This window comes from Protomyctophum parallelum, assembly GCF_964188405.1.
Source record: "Protomyctophum parallelum genome assembly, chromosome: 5".
NCBI lineage: Eukaryota > Metazoa > Chordata > Actinopteri > Myctophiformes > Myctophidae > Protomyctophum > Protomyctophum parallelum.
The window spans coordinates 39,505,814-39,523,712 of NC_139702.1; positions in this window are offsets into that span (position 1 = coordinate 39,505,814).

Here is a 17,899-nt window from a genome sequence, read left to right on the forward strand (position 1 = left end):
AGGTAGGTTGTCGTTGTCGGAAGACTCGGAACCAATGACTTGTCTAAATTGCATCTCTCCTATGGTACCACATCAATACAGCATGGAAACTAAATCCTATTCCACAACAACAAAATATTCAAAGTTTTGGGTCTGAGAGGCTAAATCTCATCAATGCGTGATCCATGGCTGAAATGCCCATAATGGACCATGATATGAAAATGGTTGAAAACCCACTGCACTATAGCACCATAGCACTTGTTCTAACGTGCTTGTGACCATCCATGTGTCCATGGATGTAATAATGATGAATGGGTAGCAGTCTGGTTGTGTTGTGGTGAACATCTATTCTGCTGTGCTGCCAGTGCCAGGCAGCCCGGCCAAACAGGTGGTTTAGGCTTGCACAGCTTGCACATGCCAAAGGAATGAACTGGCATCTTGCAATTTGGTCGTAACACCCACAGAAAAAGAGACACACATGCACAATATATTATGCACATACAGTACATTATGTGTACTGCACGCACACACACACACACACACACACACACACACACACACACACACACACACACACACACACACACACACACACACACACACACACACACACACACACACACACACACACACACACACACACACACACACACACACCTGAAATTGCCTTTGCTGAAATTGAATTAACTTTATGTTTTTGTCCTGTACAGTTTGTACAGAACAGTTCTAGGCAGCAAATGAGCCTCAGCTTTTTATCGGTTCCAAACATTTGTACAATATGTATTGTGGTCATTTGGCAGATGGTTATACAGAGACCACCTACACACTTCTACTAGCCTCGGTACCCAGGCTTTCATTTTCCTCCGTTCTACCATAGCTGCTACAGTCTCCACAACCTTGAGATATGAAACAAATGCTTGGGTGGTATTTTGTGAAAATAATTATTTGTGGATGAATTACAATGCGTGTGTGCGTGTGCGTGTGCGCGCGCGTGCGTGCGTGCGTGTGTGTGCGTGTGTGTGTGTGTGTGTGTGTGGCTGTGTGCAGTGTACAGTATGCCTGTATGTATATGTATGTATGTTGCATGTGTTTGTGCTGTAAATTATATATAATAATTGTAGATTATATTCATGCTAATTCGATGTTTTCGTGAGATCTGTAAGATTGAGGCAGTGTAATGTTACACAGCTCTGTTTCAAAATACAGAAATAAAATAAAACATAATTTGAAATCGTTGACAAAGGCATTAGAGCCAAACCATAGTAAAATGTAATATGTTTTCATCATGCTTGAAGGTTCCACCATGTTCCAACTGGAAAAACCCTTGAGCAACCATGTCTAAGTTCTGCACTGAGGCGAAAGCTACTCCCCTTGACAATAAGGCAAGGCGTTTTCCCTCTGCTGGGAACAACTGCTCCTTATGCAAGCACAGTGAGATCACTGCTCCTGATGCAAGCACTGACAGATCAAGCCAAACAGACATTTATCCCACATTTATTTATTTTTTGAAATTTCTTTGGGGGATCAGACACCCTTGAGATGCATCATCTCATTTTCGAGCGAGTCCTCATTGGCTGACTGACTGACTGACTGTTTGCAGGACAATAGCCCATGCATTCATTATTATGTTAATATTAATTAAAGTCGATGTATGTAACGGTCTGTCGTTTTTTTTGCTTCCGTTTATGTTCATTAGTGTGGTTGCCCGAATGGGCAACCAGACTCTAGTAATTGTAACACTTTATACTTATTATTTCACTGGAGTAGTCTTTATTTTGACGCTTTATACCTCCCACACTGTACGCTGTACGCACTTGAGCCATATGTCAAATTGACCGGAAAAATCGGGAATCGTGTGCTTGTATTTTGTTAAGAGAAATGTTGTATAGTTTAATTGATATGAATTTATTAGTGAATTAAATTTCCCCATTGACATGAATGGGAAAAGGCAAAAATTCACATAAAAGTATTTGTTCCTCGGAGACTGTAATCACTATAGTTACAAAACTTTTAGGGATAATTCAACATTATCCCTAAAATTATTTAACCCTAAAATTTTATCGGTCGGCCTCATGGTGGCGCTATAACAGCCCACTTTACCTTTTGGCTTATAACTCTTGAACCGTAGGTCGTAAAATCAAAATTATTTTTTCCCTGGATTCCTTGGGTCATGACGCATCTCCCCATATAGGCCACGCCCATTTCCGCCATGATAGATTTTCCGCCATTTTGAATTTTGTCCAAAACACACTTTTTGCTTTTCCTCCTACAGATTTTGTCCAAATCTCACAGAAATCGGCACACGTGATCTCTGGACCCATCCAATTAAAACTGAGCCGCAGAATTTTGAAAGTGCGTATCGTTCGGCCGCAATCGTCTTCCGAAGTTAGTAGGAGGGGCCTATATCACAAAAAATGCCATAAATCACGAACGGAATGTCCAATCCATCCCAAATTTCAATCACATGTCCAGGGTGGTTCAATCAACCAAGTTCTAATAGCAATTCCATTTTCATCCATAGGGGGCGCCGCAAATGCGAGAAATGTAACCGTTTGTCGCAAAAACATGAATTTCGGGGGTTAAATCCCCTCCGAATTACTTACGCATGATCTAAGGCGTGACTTGAAATTGTAATTGGCTGGCAATACTAGTGGGAGGGGCATATGTAAGCCACTGCAGCAACCACACTCTGCAATTTTTTAAAATTGCGAATTTTCTAGTTTAGCTTTACATGGGTACATTAATTAATGCACAAAGTCTGTTATTCTGTGGGTGATCAGGTGGTGTGAGAGCGGACAGTTTCAGGAGGGCTTTTGTTTCTGTTTTTTGTAAAGTTGTACTATGCATGGGTGTATTGTTCTGTGTACTCGACTACTCTATGTATTTTTGTTATAAGTATCCCCTCGAAAACAAGGGGATATCCTTTCAATAAAGGTACTATATAATTAGCATAAAAATTGTGAATGTGAATGTTAGTGTAGTGATGCGCAGAAGCGGGGATTGAACCCTAGTCTCCCACTCGCCAGACCAACACACAACCTGTCGTGCCAATAGGGCTGAGCCCGATTGGCAGGGCTGTTGTGGGCCGGGTCTTGGCTGGGGTCGGGTGCAACATTAGCAATGCAAATATCACTCAAATTATGAACTGTAACCCTTGCTTACTAAAGAATGAAATTCCAAACTGAAGAAAGTTGTTGTTAATCCATTCCCATTGCATACATGCGCTGAACATTCATTGGCGGTGTTTCAAAAGCAACAGTGATCAAGCTTTGATCCAGTATGGGGCCTTTTTAGAGCTCCAGGTCAGAGCATCCATTTATACCCAAACCCATCTGTTTTTATTACATCAAAGAGAAAGTGAAATAGGTTATACAAATACACTACAATAATAAACACAACCCTTAGAAGACTTCAACTCTCACACTGTAAAATCGTGAGCGTTGATTCAACAAGGGTCTGTTTGGTTACAATTTACTGTATTTTATTGTGTACCATCTCCAGTGATTAAACAGTGCATGCTGTTGTTGACCCTGCATTGCCACCACTCTGCATGTGTGATGTTCTCCACACTAACTGGTCATAGTTAGGTCCCGGCCTCGGATACCCCTCCTCCCCTGCTCTGGATTCTTCTCTTAGGGTACCTTTTGTCCTTTATGTATAGATCCCAGCATTATAAGGATTCTTTTTTTTAATTTGTTTCACGGTTTGACACTGGAGCATCGATGTATCGGTCACATCTGTCATTCGTCAGACGAAGATGTAGTGAAGTGGTGAAAATAGCCGATCTGCAAGCTCACAACGTGGCGCGAAGCATCACGGTGTGTGCTTGTAGATCTGCTGTTTTCACCAGTTTGGGTCCTGGGCAAACTCTAAGTTAGTTTAGTGATCCAATTGTCTAGGCATTATTAATGATAAACAAATGTTTCAGAAAGGAGACAGACATTATTATTTATCTATCAATCATGATATTCTCTATTCTCTATATAATACGGGGAAGCAGCTTTTTGCTTCTACGGGCCGTCGGGCGTCGGCATGGAACAAGCTCCCATTGTACCTTCGTCAGGCAGCCTCTGTAGACATTTTTAAAGCTCAGCTCAAGACCCACTTCTATAACATTGCTTTTAATTGATCTTTTATTTTTTATTTTTTTATTATTATTATTATTTTTTGTTTGTTATTAATGTCCTCACTGTATTGCATTACTGCTTGTTTTTTGTCGTTGCCTTGCTGTATTGCATTACTGCTTGTTTTTTGTCGTTGCCTTGCTTTTCTTTTATTCTCCATTGTTCTGTAAAGCACTTTGAGCTGCATTTCATGTCATGAAAGGTGCTATACAAATAAAGTTATTATTATTATTATTGTAAAATAATATTACCTTTAAGCTTCCATCTCTTTTGTTCAGTAACACATTGACAAATGACCCAATAAAACATCTCTCTATTTTAGCTTGTGTCTGTGCTGCATGCTGTGAAAGCACATGCTTAAACTTCACATAAGCAAGAACAGCATGGCCAAATATCAATAGCATTATTAAAATCAGTGGGTGGGGAACACTCCTTTTCCTGTCTCACAGCAGTGCAGTAAATGTATCTTTGGTCCAGTGTTCGTCGACTACCTTTTTTTCACTGGCGAAAACTAAATTGAAACGAAATGAAAACTAAGCTATCATGACTAAAACTAAGACTAAATATATTTAAAAACTAGACAAAAATGTTAGGAAGGGACTAGTGGACAAGAGATCCAGTATAAGTCATTTTACACTTGGTTGCATGCTGAAAATAGCAGATCTACAAGCTTGTAGATTGGCTATTTTCAGCAAGTGTCAAATCAGTCATTACGAGTACGGCCGCATCAAAGCCCGCCAATATAAATTTGCTGTCAAAATAAACATTGCTTTGGATGAGCTATTGTGAACACCTGTATGTCCAGTGGTGTAAACATATAACCAATATATATAATATGCTGACGTACTTTTAGATGATCTTTAGGAGAATTTCTGCTCACGAAAAAAAAGAGTTTGCAAAGTAGTTATTTCAAGAAGGGAATATGGCATGTACTAGTGCATTGTCAGCTCAGATAGTCTTTTGTATAAATGACAGGAATACAAGCGTATTACGACATCAATAAGCAAGTAAGTGTGTGTGTGTGTGTGTGTGTGTGTGTGTGTGTGTGTGTGTGTGTGTGTGTGTGTGTGTGTGTGTGTGTGTGTGTGTTCAAGAGATTGTAGCTGGACGTTTTCTTAGCCACAGAATTACATAAAATTTAGATAATTGTGAGATAATAGTGAAGCATTCTTTAGTGCACCCACATATCTGTTGACGGAACATAGTGTACCAGTGATATGATAGCATCAATTGCATTTACTGAGAATGAGTTGGACATTGTAACACATTTGTCTTCTATTGGGACAATCTGGGATTTCTTATTGTTATAGGAAATTATAAGAATTTAATGTTCATTTATTTGGGTTGTATTATATAATAATATAATATGTAAAATATAATAAGCACACACACAAATTGTTGGCTGTTATGTCAAAGCCAAAAACCTGTAGCTCGAACCAAAAGGAAATAGCAAATTCACTCATATGATGATTGAAGTGATTAAGAGCCACATACACATTGTTCTCTGTTATAACTCACATACCTTCAATCAACGGCAGATACAACACAATATACAGACTGTAGATTCATTCATATCAGCATTCAATTCCAGAGCCACAGTAGTATCAAGTGAAGATTGACAGGAAAGAGGGAGAGCGAGAAGAGAGACATGCAGCAAAGATCGTCATGAACGGGACTCGAACGTACAACACGCTGTCAGGCCAAAGCCTATATATGTGGCATGCGCCTGGACCACTTGGCCAGCGGGCGACCCTCCAGAGCCACAGTTACTGAACATGTTTCATTGCCACCCAGTCATTGGGTCCCAAAATGACAGTAATAGTACACCAGCTTGAATCACACTAGTATACACAGCATATACAACAGCAGAAGCAGCAGCACCTAAGAAGCAAAAAACTAAGTTCCTACCTTGAGCCGTCTTCTACTTGACTTCATCAGTTGTGTGAGTGATGGGTCAAACTTTGGAACCCATAGAGCCTCCGGCTCGCTCTCTATAGTTCATGAGGCGGCTCCTCCAGTGGTGTCTACAGTCATCTCCATCCTCCATACATCTGGCTAGCTGGCCAGTAAAGCATTATTCCACCTGTTCTGTTGTACTGTTCCGCATGTTTGTACAACATACATGTCCATGCCTAACAGAAACTAACTTTTCAGTTTTACCATGAACAGTAAGGCCATCACACAGCTAGCAGGATGTTTAGTACTGCACATAGCATTCTGGTGTAGCGCAGGTGCAGTGCAGGGTCATGGATTAAGGGCAGGCTCTATAGGGTCCAGCATTCACAGCATGTCACAGAAGAACGGACACAAGGCTGAGAAGAAGCTGAGTTTTGGGGTCTGGGGTCATCATCACCCTGGCTGGTGTACCTGTGGAGCAGGTTGAGAGAGACACCACAAGCTTTGAGTATAAGTAAGTAAGGTAGAAAGAAAGAAGGTGAGAATACTGTACACACTGTACTGTACCCTGTCACAACTCACTAGCAACAGCAGACAAATTTACATAGCCTGTATACTGTATATAACCTAGGGCGGCTATTATATCCTGTCACAACATACTATATTATTACTATATAATACTATATATATTATATTATGTAGGTATTATATTGGATAAATAATACATTTTAGGAAGAACGCTGTGGGGACTTTGGACATGCCTGGACTAGGGTATGCCTTAATTGAAATAAATTGAGAGATAGAAATCTAGATGTACAATTCAGGTTGTAACACTTCAATATCACTGTATATGAAACCAATGCATTGTTAAAACAGTTGAATGAAGAATGAGGTTTCACACAAGGATTTGGTGCTGTGACACCCCAAACAAAACATTGTGTCTGTATATTTATTCTATAAATGTATTTAGGACCTATATGCACACAGCACGTCAAGCACCTTTATGTTTGTTCATTTCACGCACGCACGCACGCACGCACACACGCGCACAAACACACACGCGCGCGCGCGCGCACACACACACACACACACACACACACACACACACACACACACACGTGTTAATGCTTAGCATAGGTAGCTAACTCACCTGCTGAATAAAAACAAATTGAAGGTTTGACCAAGCAGTTTGTTATGAATATGAATTAACTTATCTTTTACTTGTGAGTCGTGACTGCAGCAGTTTTCACTTCCTAACAACCCAGACTAGGCTACACCACTCGGCCCACTCCATGGAGGTGTAAAGTTACACTATTATAGGCCTAAATTGTTTGCAGCAGGTGTGTTTGGAGGGGGTGTGGCTACCAGAGGGGTTCAACCATAGGGTTCAACCAAGGTTCATGTTTTAGGTTATTAGAGAAAGTAAAAGATTAGTGGGGTTTTTTTTTGGGGGGGGGGGGGGGGGGGGGGGGGGTTACAGGGGTAAAATAGGACTATGGAAAAAAATAATAAAGAAATCGCTATAACATTTTGTTAAAAACAACATGAACCAGCTGGTTGAAAAAAAAAGTTGTCCTTTAACCCGGTGATGCCAAATTTTGCACATACTCCCTGGATGCCAACGATGAACCTCTGCCCTTATAGCGCCACCAGGAGGATGACTTTTGTAAAACACATTTTTTGATATTACTCCTCCAGATTGCAGCATGCAATTTACATGAAATCTTTCACAGACTTTTCTACTAAGTTGAGGAATATATCCCACCCTTTTCACATTGGCCTGTTATAGCGCCACCAACAGGTGGATTTTTGCAAAACACATTTTTGGAACAAAATGCCTCAAATCATCCAATTGCCATCCAAGGCGTTAGGGCCGATTCATACTCCTATTTTAGAGCCGAATAAAAGTCAGTTCGGCTCTGTAGAGCCTACAATGTGACGTCATTTGAGGTTCGGGGCCGGGGGGGCGGGTACCGTCCTAAAGTCGGCTCTTCGGTGCTACTGAAAATTTCTGACGAGCCGAAATCATTTCGGCACTACAGCGCCGAAACAGCGGTAAAATAGGAGTATTTATCGGCCCTTAGAAGCCTAACCCTTTTCAAATTGGCCTATAATAGCACTACCAGGAGGCCACAACCTCACCTCGCCCTGGTGGAGACCTGCCCCGAGTAGCACTTTATCTAGTTTATTCTGCATTTAAGCCACGGACCACCATTTGATGACATTTAGCCTCTCAGACCCAAAACTTTTGTTGAAAACTTTTGTTATTTTGTTGTTGTTGAATAAGATGACCACAATTCCATGCTGTATTTATGTGGTAAGCTAGCTCATTGCAACTCAATGAGTTGCATGAGTTGCAACTTGGACCCTTTGGTGTGGTTGGGCTGTTAACCGTTAAGCTGTTAATTAGCTTGCATCTGATGCAAGCTAATTCAAACCCGAGAGAACATATTCTCCTCAGGATAACTCCTCAGGATGTTCTTCACAAGGATGCAAGTTTTTGTTCATAATGTGTTGAGAAACAGCCGTGGTCCGTGGAGGACGTGTTAATGCCTTCCAGGCTTTGTTCCTCCTGGATCTAAATCCCACTCCAAGACCTGTCCTGTGAGGGCTGATTGATGTGCTAATTCACAGTATAGATTTTAGAAATATTACCTTGCAAATAAAGTTCCCGAGCCAGCCATTATGTTGTCGATCACATTTGTATTTGGCAAAAGGGGAAACGGAAAATATTTCATGGCAAAGCTGTGGAATTGTAAGGCACCTGAAAGTGTTTTCAGAACGTTGTGGTCCTTTTTGCAGTGTTTCAAATGACGCAAATAGTGTTAACAAAGAGATCTCTAAAGAAGACCTGTCCTTTCCATCAGTGTGCCACATTTGGAATGTTGCATTGGTTTGGGATGCCGGGAAAAGATCCAGCAGTGGAAGGAGCTAGCTAGGCCACCTGCCTGGTTAAGGCAGAAGTGTATTCTAAATTGAAACCAGACTGTGAGGGATTTCTTTTAATAATGGAATTCAACATAGAGCTTAGGCCTGCATCATCTGCATGTAAGAGAGAGCTCAGAAATAGAAATTGGGGGACCGAAAGAGCAATATCAGATCACAGACATAAGTGGCTGAAATGAGTTTTCTCAGGAGGGTGGCTGGCTGGCATCTCCCTAGGGCAGTGGTTTTCAACCCTTTTCATATCAAAGTCCATTATTGTCTCCACCAGGCCGAAGGCATGGGGGAAGAGTATGCTTTGCACTCCGTCTTTGTGTCCGTCCGTCTGTCTACAGCCAATCTCCTGCACCGTTGGCCCGGTAGATGCCCAACTGTGCACACACTGTGCACTAGATTCCAGCGACGAACCTCTGCCCCAAACTTTCCATAACGGCTTGTTATGCAAAACACATTTCTTTATATTACTGGTACACATTTTATCCATACATCACTACCGCAAATCGGTACACACTATTGTCATGTGATCAACACAGATCTGTCCGATTTCCCATATTCCCTCCAAGTTTGCACGATTGGTTTGGTTGGTCTGTTTTTTCCCCCCAACGATTCTATGATGTGGAGACAACATACAAGCGTAGGCTTGAATGTTGGCTTAACATAGGCTTTTTTTTTTTTGATCAAAGTTTTTTTATTAATGTTCACACGAAAATATTATACAACATTTTTCGAACATTTTTTCCCCCTTTTTTCCCTCCCCTCCCCCAGAGTGCTTGCACCATATGAAATAAAAGGCACATACAAATATACATAGACATAATAGAAGACTAATAGAAGTATGCAAACAAATTATGTATAAAAATAAAAATAAAAATAAAAATAAAAATAAAAATAAAAATAAAAATAAAAATAAAAATAAAAATAAAAATAAAAATAAAAATAAAAATAAAAATAAAAATAAAAATAAAAATAAAAATAAAAATAAAAATAAAAATAAAAATAAAAATAAAAATAAAAATAAAAATAAAAATAAAAATAAATAAAGACAATAATAATAAAAATAAAAATGAATTACAGTAGGGTCAGTATAATAAGTTAAGGATTGTTGATGTCAGCCGCGTTCATCCTCTCAATGGGCCTGATTCTTCAACGTGTTTCCGCTGATATATTGCCGTGACGCTGGCGGAAAGGCATTTACGTGGATTTCCCACATTAATTTGGAATTCATGGAAATGGCCGTGAACTTGACGCTTACTTTGGTTCGTCGGAAACTCCGCTAAATCCTCCGCCACCTCTTTAGGTGGCGGAGACATTTGCGGAAGCATACACTTGCATATAGATTTATTCAGAAGGCTTTAGTCTTCATGCTGAATCAATAAATAGTCCCCAAATCTCAGATAAAAGACAGCAGCGTGCTGCCGATCCGATTCACATTGGAAAATGAATAGGGCTAATTAGCCCTATATAAAAAATAGAAGACCACATTTATAGCCTAATGAATGCAGCGTGTTTGAAAGTCGGCCAGTCATATCAGTTTTAAACCAGCTCACCTCCACTCGTGAACATGACGGACAGACAGACAGAATTTATAATAATGTATATTGATATTGATCACATGGATGCCACACACAGAATAGTTTAACTCAAACTCACTGGATTATAATTTCTTCAGACAAGAGGATCCCAGGCCTACGAGGTAGGCCTATAATATATTTACTTATGAATGTATGGGGCTATGGGCTACTGTTCTTTATCGCGCAACAGTGTCGAGGGCCCATGCAGCCCCCCTCCCTCTCTCGTCTCTCTCTCTCTCTCGCTCTCTCTGAAAAGACGACTTTTGCATTGACATATCAGATATTTTAAATATCGGATATGTTTTACCTCTGCATAGAGAGCACCCGCCTTGGTCCCGAACTTAATTAAATAAATTATAATTATATTGCTTCAGCGGAGCACGCACCGTTGCAAGCTTCGATAGCAGTGACCGCGGCTGTGATCTCAGACAAACTGCTGTCTGCTGAGTCATGCTTGAAGCCTTTTATGGTATGAAATTGGGCGTGGATCAATGCAGATGAGGTTGTCGGGTGCTTTTCCGATCACTTTGCACCCGCTGCATTCAGTATGACATACACCTGCGATACACCTGCGCACCTGTGGTAGGCCTACACACCACTCTCTGAATAACACGTCATCTCAACGTAGCTTGATCGGACGGATAAATACGATATCTGTTTCCGCCACCGTTACACTCTGGCGCATTTCGTTTTTGAAGAATCAGGACCAATGTGTGTCAAAAAAGGTTGCCAAATGGTGTAAAATTTTAAAGCACCGGCGTACCCTCTTGTGGAGTAGCGAATCTTCTCCAATGTCAGATGATGTAAAACATCATTAACCCAAGATTTAAAGGTTGGTGGTATTTTCTCCTTCCATTTAAATAGTATTTGCCGCCTAGCCAAAAGAGATGCAAAGGCTATCATATTCTTGTTTTGCCGGCTAAGATGTAGATCTTGGGAAATAACTCCAAACACTGCAACAGTGGCAGAGGGTTCTATGGGCTAACATAGGCTTAATGCATTATGTTTAACAACAATTTAACTCTTGTGAGCGTACAATGAAACCTTTAAATGTATACATGGTATACAAACTGTATCATTTAGCTGAGGACCATGAGCACTACTTGAAGTAGTGCTTGAAAGTGGTACCGTTAATATATTATCTTTTACTGGCTGCAGTAGTGCAGTCATTCCCCATATTGTTCACCACAGTCCACGGCAGTCAGACTCCTCCGTGTTCCTTAGCACCACTGGCCTGTAAACTGAGCATTGCAAGTAAATCTTGCAATGCTGCTGAACAACTCAAATTGCTTCCGCTCTTCTGTGTGCACTGACAGGTCTTTTCATTTGTCACCACAAGGAGGTGATTGTTACAGTTTTATTGCTTCTAAAATCTGCAAAAGCACTATCAGAGGCCAAATGGCCTCTGATAGGTTGTGCTGCATTGTGTCATGCTTCAAAATGCACCTTGTAGGTTTTCTTTGTACTACTGAGCTGGAAAAGATGAATGGCAAATTTATACTTCATTGCACTGTCGACAGGTTTCTTTACTAAATCGACATATTTTCAAATGGGGGAGGAAAAAAAAGTGTTGATTGATGCGCCACAAATATATTTTTATAGCCTATCCTTGGACTGGCCCTGGAATTGGAATGCTGACCTCAGATATTTCAAGAACCACAAAAAAATCCCTTTCTTCAAATTCAGTATTTATGTGGGCATTTGCAATTCTCACCTTCCAGAATCCAGATCTGCTTGATGGCATTGCACCGTCATACAACGACAAGTACAATCTAATTTGAGGTGTGTGTGTGTGTGTGTGTGTGTGTGTGTGTGTGTGTGTGTGTGTGTGTGTGTGTGTGTGTGTGTGTGTGTGTGTGTGTGTGTGTGTGTGTGTGTGTGTGTGTGTGCGCGCGCTACATTAAACACAGTCGGAGACAACCAGAGTGGTCTTGTGGATTCCAAAATGTTGCGTTTGTCTCGGGCACAGAATGGGTTTGGATTGGCTTGGGCACCAGAGACATTGGCCCCTGTGTTTGAACGGATTTAGCCCATTAAATCCAGATATGGAAAACTGTCATCAGTTTAGTCTGCAATATAAAGAACTAGCAAACCTCATAAAACCTTTGGAAATACATGATCCAAAAGTAAAAGTTTTGAACGGGCCATTGTGGGCAAAGTATGATCTGAGAAACTGTTGTTAAGTTGTTCTTAAGACAACAAAAAATGGAAATTACTTTTTGAATTATTTGAAAATCTAAATCAGTCATCAAATAAAATAAGCATCAATGTTTTCTCACGTGCACACACACACACACACACACACACACACACACACACACACACACTTCCCTCTAGATTTATACAAAATTAACTACTCCAGACTATACTGTAAATAAGCATTTGGAAATGCTCCATTATAAAGTAACAAACATACTGTAATCATATCTCTTCAGGGCAGATCATTCAATCCAAGTTACATGATTGATTGAATACTTTAGACAAATATACACAGTGCAGAGTACAGTTCAAACACTTGGTCTGTGTTGAAATTCTTTATTTTGAATTACCCCTTGAGATGAACCATCTCGTTTTCAAGGGGTTCCACATGAGAATACATAATACAGACAAAAGACAAAAACACACAAAACACAGAACAAAATACAAACATAAAAACAACAAAGCACATACATGTATGTGAAACAATGCGTTTCTAGATCTATTACTGTACGATAGGCCTACTGATGGTTAGTGAAAGCATGTACAGGAACTGTCAAAGTGAGAGGACAGCAGAGTTCTAAACAGTTGAAAAGATGTTATTGACTGACCGAATATAATGGGGAATATTGTTCCAGTCAGAAGGAGCTTTGAACCTAAAGGATCTTTTGGAGACAGAAGTATATACTGTTGGAACATTAAAGTAGACCTGTGAATAATGTCTCAGCTGATGTCTAGAGGTGTAATGCACCATGTACTGTTTGAGGTACTGTGTGGATAATACAATTAAAAGCATTTAAAAGTGAACTGTAACCAGTGCTGCTGTCGTCTCACAGAGGGAGATGGCAAGTTAAGAGTTTCATACATTGTGCAATGGTGAGTCATATATGGACAGCCAAGAATAAATCTGCACGAACGGTTGTAAACGGTATTGAGTGGAAGAAGATTTTTTTTAGTTGTAGTCTGGTAAACAACATCAGAATGGTCCATGATGGGTAATATGAGATGGAGAACCATGCAGTTTCTTTCCGACTGTAAATGTGAAACATTTCCTGTTACGGTAGAGAACACGCACTATAGTTTATTTTCCTAACAATGTTATCAATGTGAATGAGAGTTCAGAATCTATAGTCTAAAAGGATAGCAGCAAAAAAAGGCCTTGCTGTCTTGTTTCCATTCGGGTCATAATAGTATTCAATTCATAAAAACATGACATGAAAAAAACAACAAAATTCAATATCATCACAATATGTGATGATCACTATATGTACAGAGAGGACGAAAAAAAAGAAGTGGCCCTGGTTGTAAAGAGTTTTCACCTGTCTATAAAGGGAGAAGTGATCCTTTCCTCTCCCTTAGGCCTTCTGAAAGGCGGATTTTCTGTTTTAAAGCAGTGGTTTTCAACATTTTTCATATCAAGGCCAATTATTTATTCTGCATTTTAGCCACGGACCACCATTTAATGACATTTAGCCTCTCAGGCCCAAAACTGCTGTCATGCTGTATTGATGTTGCTACCATTAGGAGAGACATCAAAATAAAAAATCTTCTACGTTCTCTGATATTGTAGACTTCTTGTAAGTTCATTAATGCAGATGTTTAACAATAATGTAACTCTTGAGAGCGTAAAATGAATTTGGTTTCATTTCACGCTCTCAAGAGTTAAAGATCTATAAGGGTCCATTTGGTTACCAACTCTACATCATAACTGGGAACCACCTGGAATCTCTTCAAGGACCACTGGTGGTCCCCGGACCACTGGTTGAAAACCACTGTTTTAAAGGATGCCAGTGTTTGGCATTTTTTGAGGGAAAGGGTCAAGGTATTCCACACTTGGGTGGCAGTGCTGTAGAAGGATAATTTACTCATGTTTGTTTTCTAAGTGGGTGGTACCAGATGAAAATGTTCCTTCTGCAGCGGACTGACCTCATGCTTCCTTCTATGCATGAGGAGTCCAAGCCGCTTCTTTTCACCTGACAGGGGAGAGTTTCCCCAGCCGGACGTAGCACGTAGAAGGAACACGTTATTCCGACCAGTTCCTTTCCCCTCCATCAGGCGCACTGGCTGGCCAGGGGGAGGTAGTTTAGAGACCAAGATTACTGCATGTTTTTTGTGAGGGTACCTACCCTAGGGGACATGGGGAGAACATGTGAGGGTATCTACCCCAGGGACACATGCAAACTCCACACAGAAAGGCCCTTTTGCCAACCCCGCCTCGGGTATATGGGCACTGATGACGCGGAGGAGGGAACACGCCCCCAGCGTCCCCAGCGGGAATCGAACTCAGGACCTTCTAGCTGTGAGGCGACAGCACTACCGACTGTGCCACCGTGACCCCCTTCACAGGTGTTACCGATATTACTAATATAGACTCTGTTCTTAATTTGTAATACATTACAGATAATATAATCACTATTGTCAACAACAGAATGTAGAGGGGTGTTGTGTGGACAACACCCCTCCACATTCTGTTGTTGACACTTGATTTTTTACTCTTAGTTGTGTTTTGTGTTTGTTTGTTTTTTCTTGTCCTTTTATGTGAGTCTTGTGTATTTTGTATTCTTTATTGAAAAATCATTAAAAACTTTGACAAAAAAAGATTTGTTCCTTTTAGTGTATGCAGTGTTTGTCAAGACAGCTCATGAATGCATAGAATATATTTCTAGTTAATATAAAATTAGCAATATTTTTGTTATGGTTGGTCAATTGGATCTGCTTTCAGGTATCCGATAAAGTGCATCTCCCAACCATATAGGGACTCTGAATCCCCTGTAACTAAACACCAGATCCAAAACAACAGGCAGATTTTTTCCACACACGTCTCAATATTTGCCATTGACAATGAAAGGACAAATCAGGTCAAATGTCCGCTAAATATTACATACATACGCGCTACGTCCAACCAGGGAAACTCCCCCCTGTCAGGTGTAAAGGAGCAACTTGGACGACACTCAGGCATGAGTTCAAGTCCGTTGCTCTCCCCTTGTCCCCCATATATGGGGACTAGGTTGGTGGAGGGTGTGTAGAGCCCAGGATCACATTAGATGATTGACACAGGGGTGAAAAATGGGTTACAAAATTGTGGGATAAAAAACAATATATATATATATATCTTACATACATATTTGTGGCAACACAAACATTAAATGCCATTGACAACGTCATATGTAGACGAGCAAATCGGCTAACCAATCACATAAATTCAGTTCATGAGATGATGTATGTCTTGTATGATGATGTATAATGATAAGAGCGCCCCTCACTTCACACGTGTGTGATTTTTTTCATAGTTTTTAGTTAACAACCTTCATAGGAACAACTCTGTGAAAGCACACACACATGTCATTGTCGTGTGTTGCTATTGGTCGTCCCGGCTGCCAGTTCCCACCTGATGTCGTGTGGGAGTCCAGACTGCTCCACGCCGTACTGGATGACTGCTAGCTTGCACAGGGTCTTCAGGCTAGGACTCAGGTCTAAGATGTGCAGGTCATTCATTCTGTTGTTTCACATTTACTCTGTGTAGAGTTCTCGAATTCTGCACAAACCCGACCAGGCTCGAGCCAACCCGACCCGACGTTTTAGGACCGGATCGGGCCTAAAATCTATGCTAATTAGTCGGGCCAGGCCTGATCAGTTAGGGCCCAGTTAGGGCCGGGCCCGATGAGAACTCTACAATGGACAATGCTATTGTTTTCCAACGGCAGGTCCCTGACAGACTGTGCATGTCTGTGACAAGTGCGACTTCCATTTCTCAAACTTTTTAATTTCAAGGACCCTCATAAGACCCACTGGTGTAGCAGAGTTTCCAGTGAGCCAACATGCACAATAGCAGCACCCTGACTCTGTTTGACCAGAATGGAACAGCTAGAGCCTTCATTAGTATCATCAACAACACCTGTGATGGTACGGAGGGAAGGTGCACAAGTTCTTTCCAAAATGGCGTATGTGCATAGAGCCTATTACAATACAAGCATTCTACTCCGTTATTTAGCCAGTTTTGGGAAGAGTCCGTTAAGGAGCTCCAGAGGCAAGCTTGAGACTGCTTGGTTGACGGTTCAAATCCAAGAGGAGTGGTGGAAAATGTGAATGAAGATATTTAAATGCATCCTTGAAAGGTTCATTGACACACTTCTATACTGTATGTGGAAAAAATGCAAGAAGCCATAACAATGTCACTCACCACTTGACTGGTAGCCTACTATACAAAATTAAGTTATAAATCTCTCACTTGTGTGAAGGAGGCTGATGCAGCAAAAAGGAGCACGGCTATAAGGAAGGGGTCGTTCGTGTTATTCCTGGCTGTTGAATATTGTTATAAACGCTCTCTGCCCCGAGTGCCCTCATCTCCTTGGAGCAGATTTGCGGCACAATCCCACCCTATTTAATAACTCCCATGGCATGAATGTACCTCAATTTATTGATTAAAATGATCCTGATCCAAATCAACAGATGTAAAGACTAAGCAAAAAAATAAGTTCTTGAATGAACACAGACACTGTTTCAAGAGTATGTCTCGCCCACAGACTATGGAGATACAGTACTATGACTTTGTGCACTGTGCGCACACACACACACACACACACACACACACACACGCACACGCACACATTCCAGTGTGCACATCAACACCATTTAGCACAGCTAATTAGTGATCTCCACTCCTGTGGTAAAGACCGCTCACAGTGAAAAGTCTCTCTGAACTCACGGATAAAGGAAGGACTGCTTCCAACAGGATGGTCTGATTTATGATGCAGAAGCTAAGCTATCTTCCAGAACAGACCACATATCCTGAATCTTCGACCAGACTGTTCTCCCCTCTGGTCCTCCCCACTGGTTCCCAACAACCACTGCATGGGTCAGCTGGACCCATTTGTGGGTCCCTTGATTTTTTTGTCTCCTACATTTTATTTATTTATTATTATTTAAAAAGATTGACACTATAGCAGGTAAATAAAATGTTGGGCCATGTGGAGTTTGCTTTGGAGTTGCCCAAACTGCAAGTGCACATTTGACTGCTATAAACACAACATGAGATAACACTATTCCCGGTCGGTGGACTTCAAAATAAGATTTATTTTTGTATTATAAATATTATTCTCTGGTATCGGAATCGGTATCGGCTAACACAGATGTGGAATCGGGATCGGAAATGAAATAAGTGATAAGTGAAATAATCACTAGGCTCTTTTT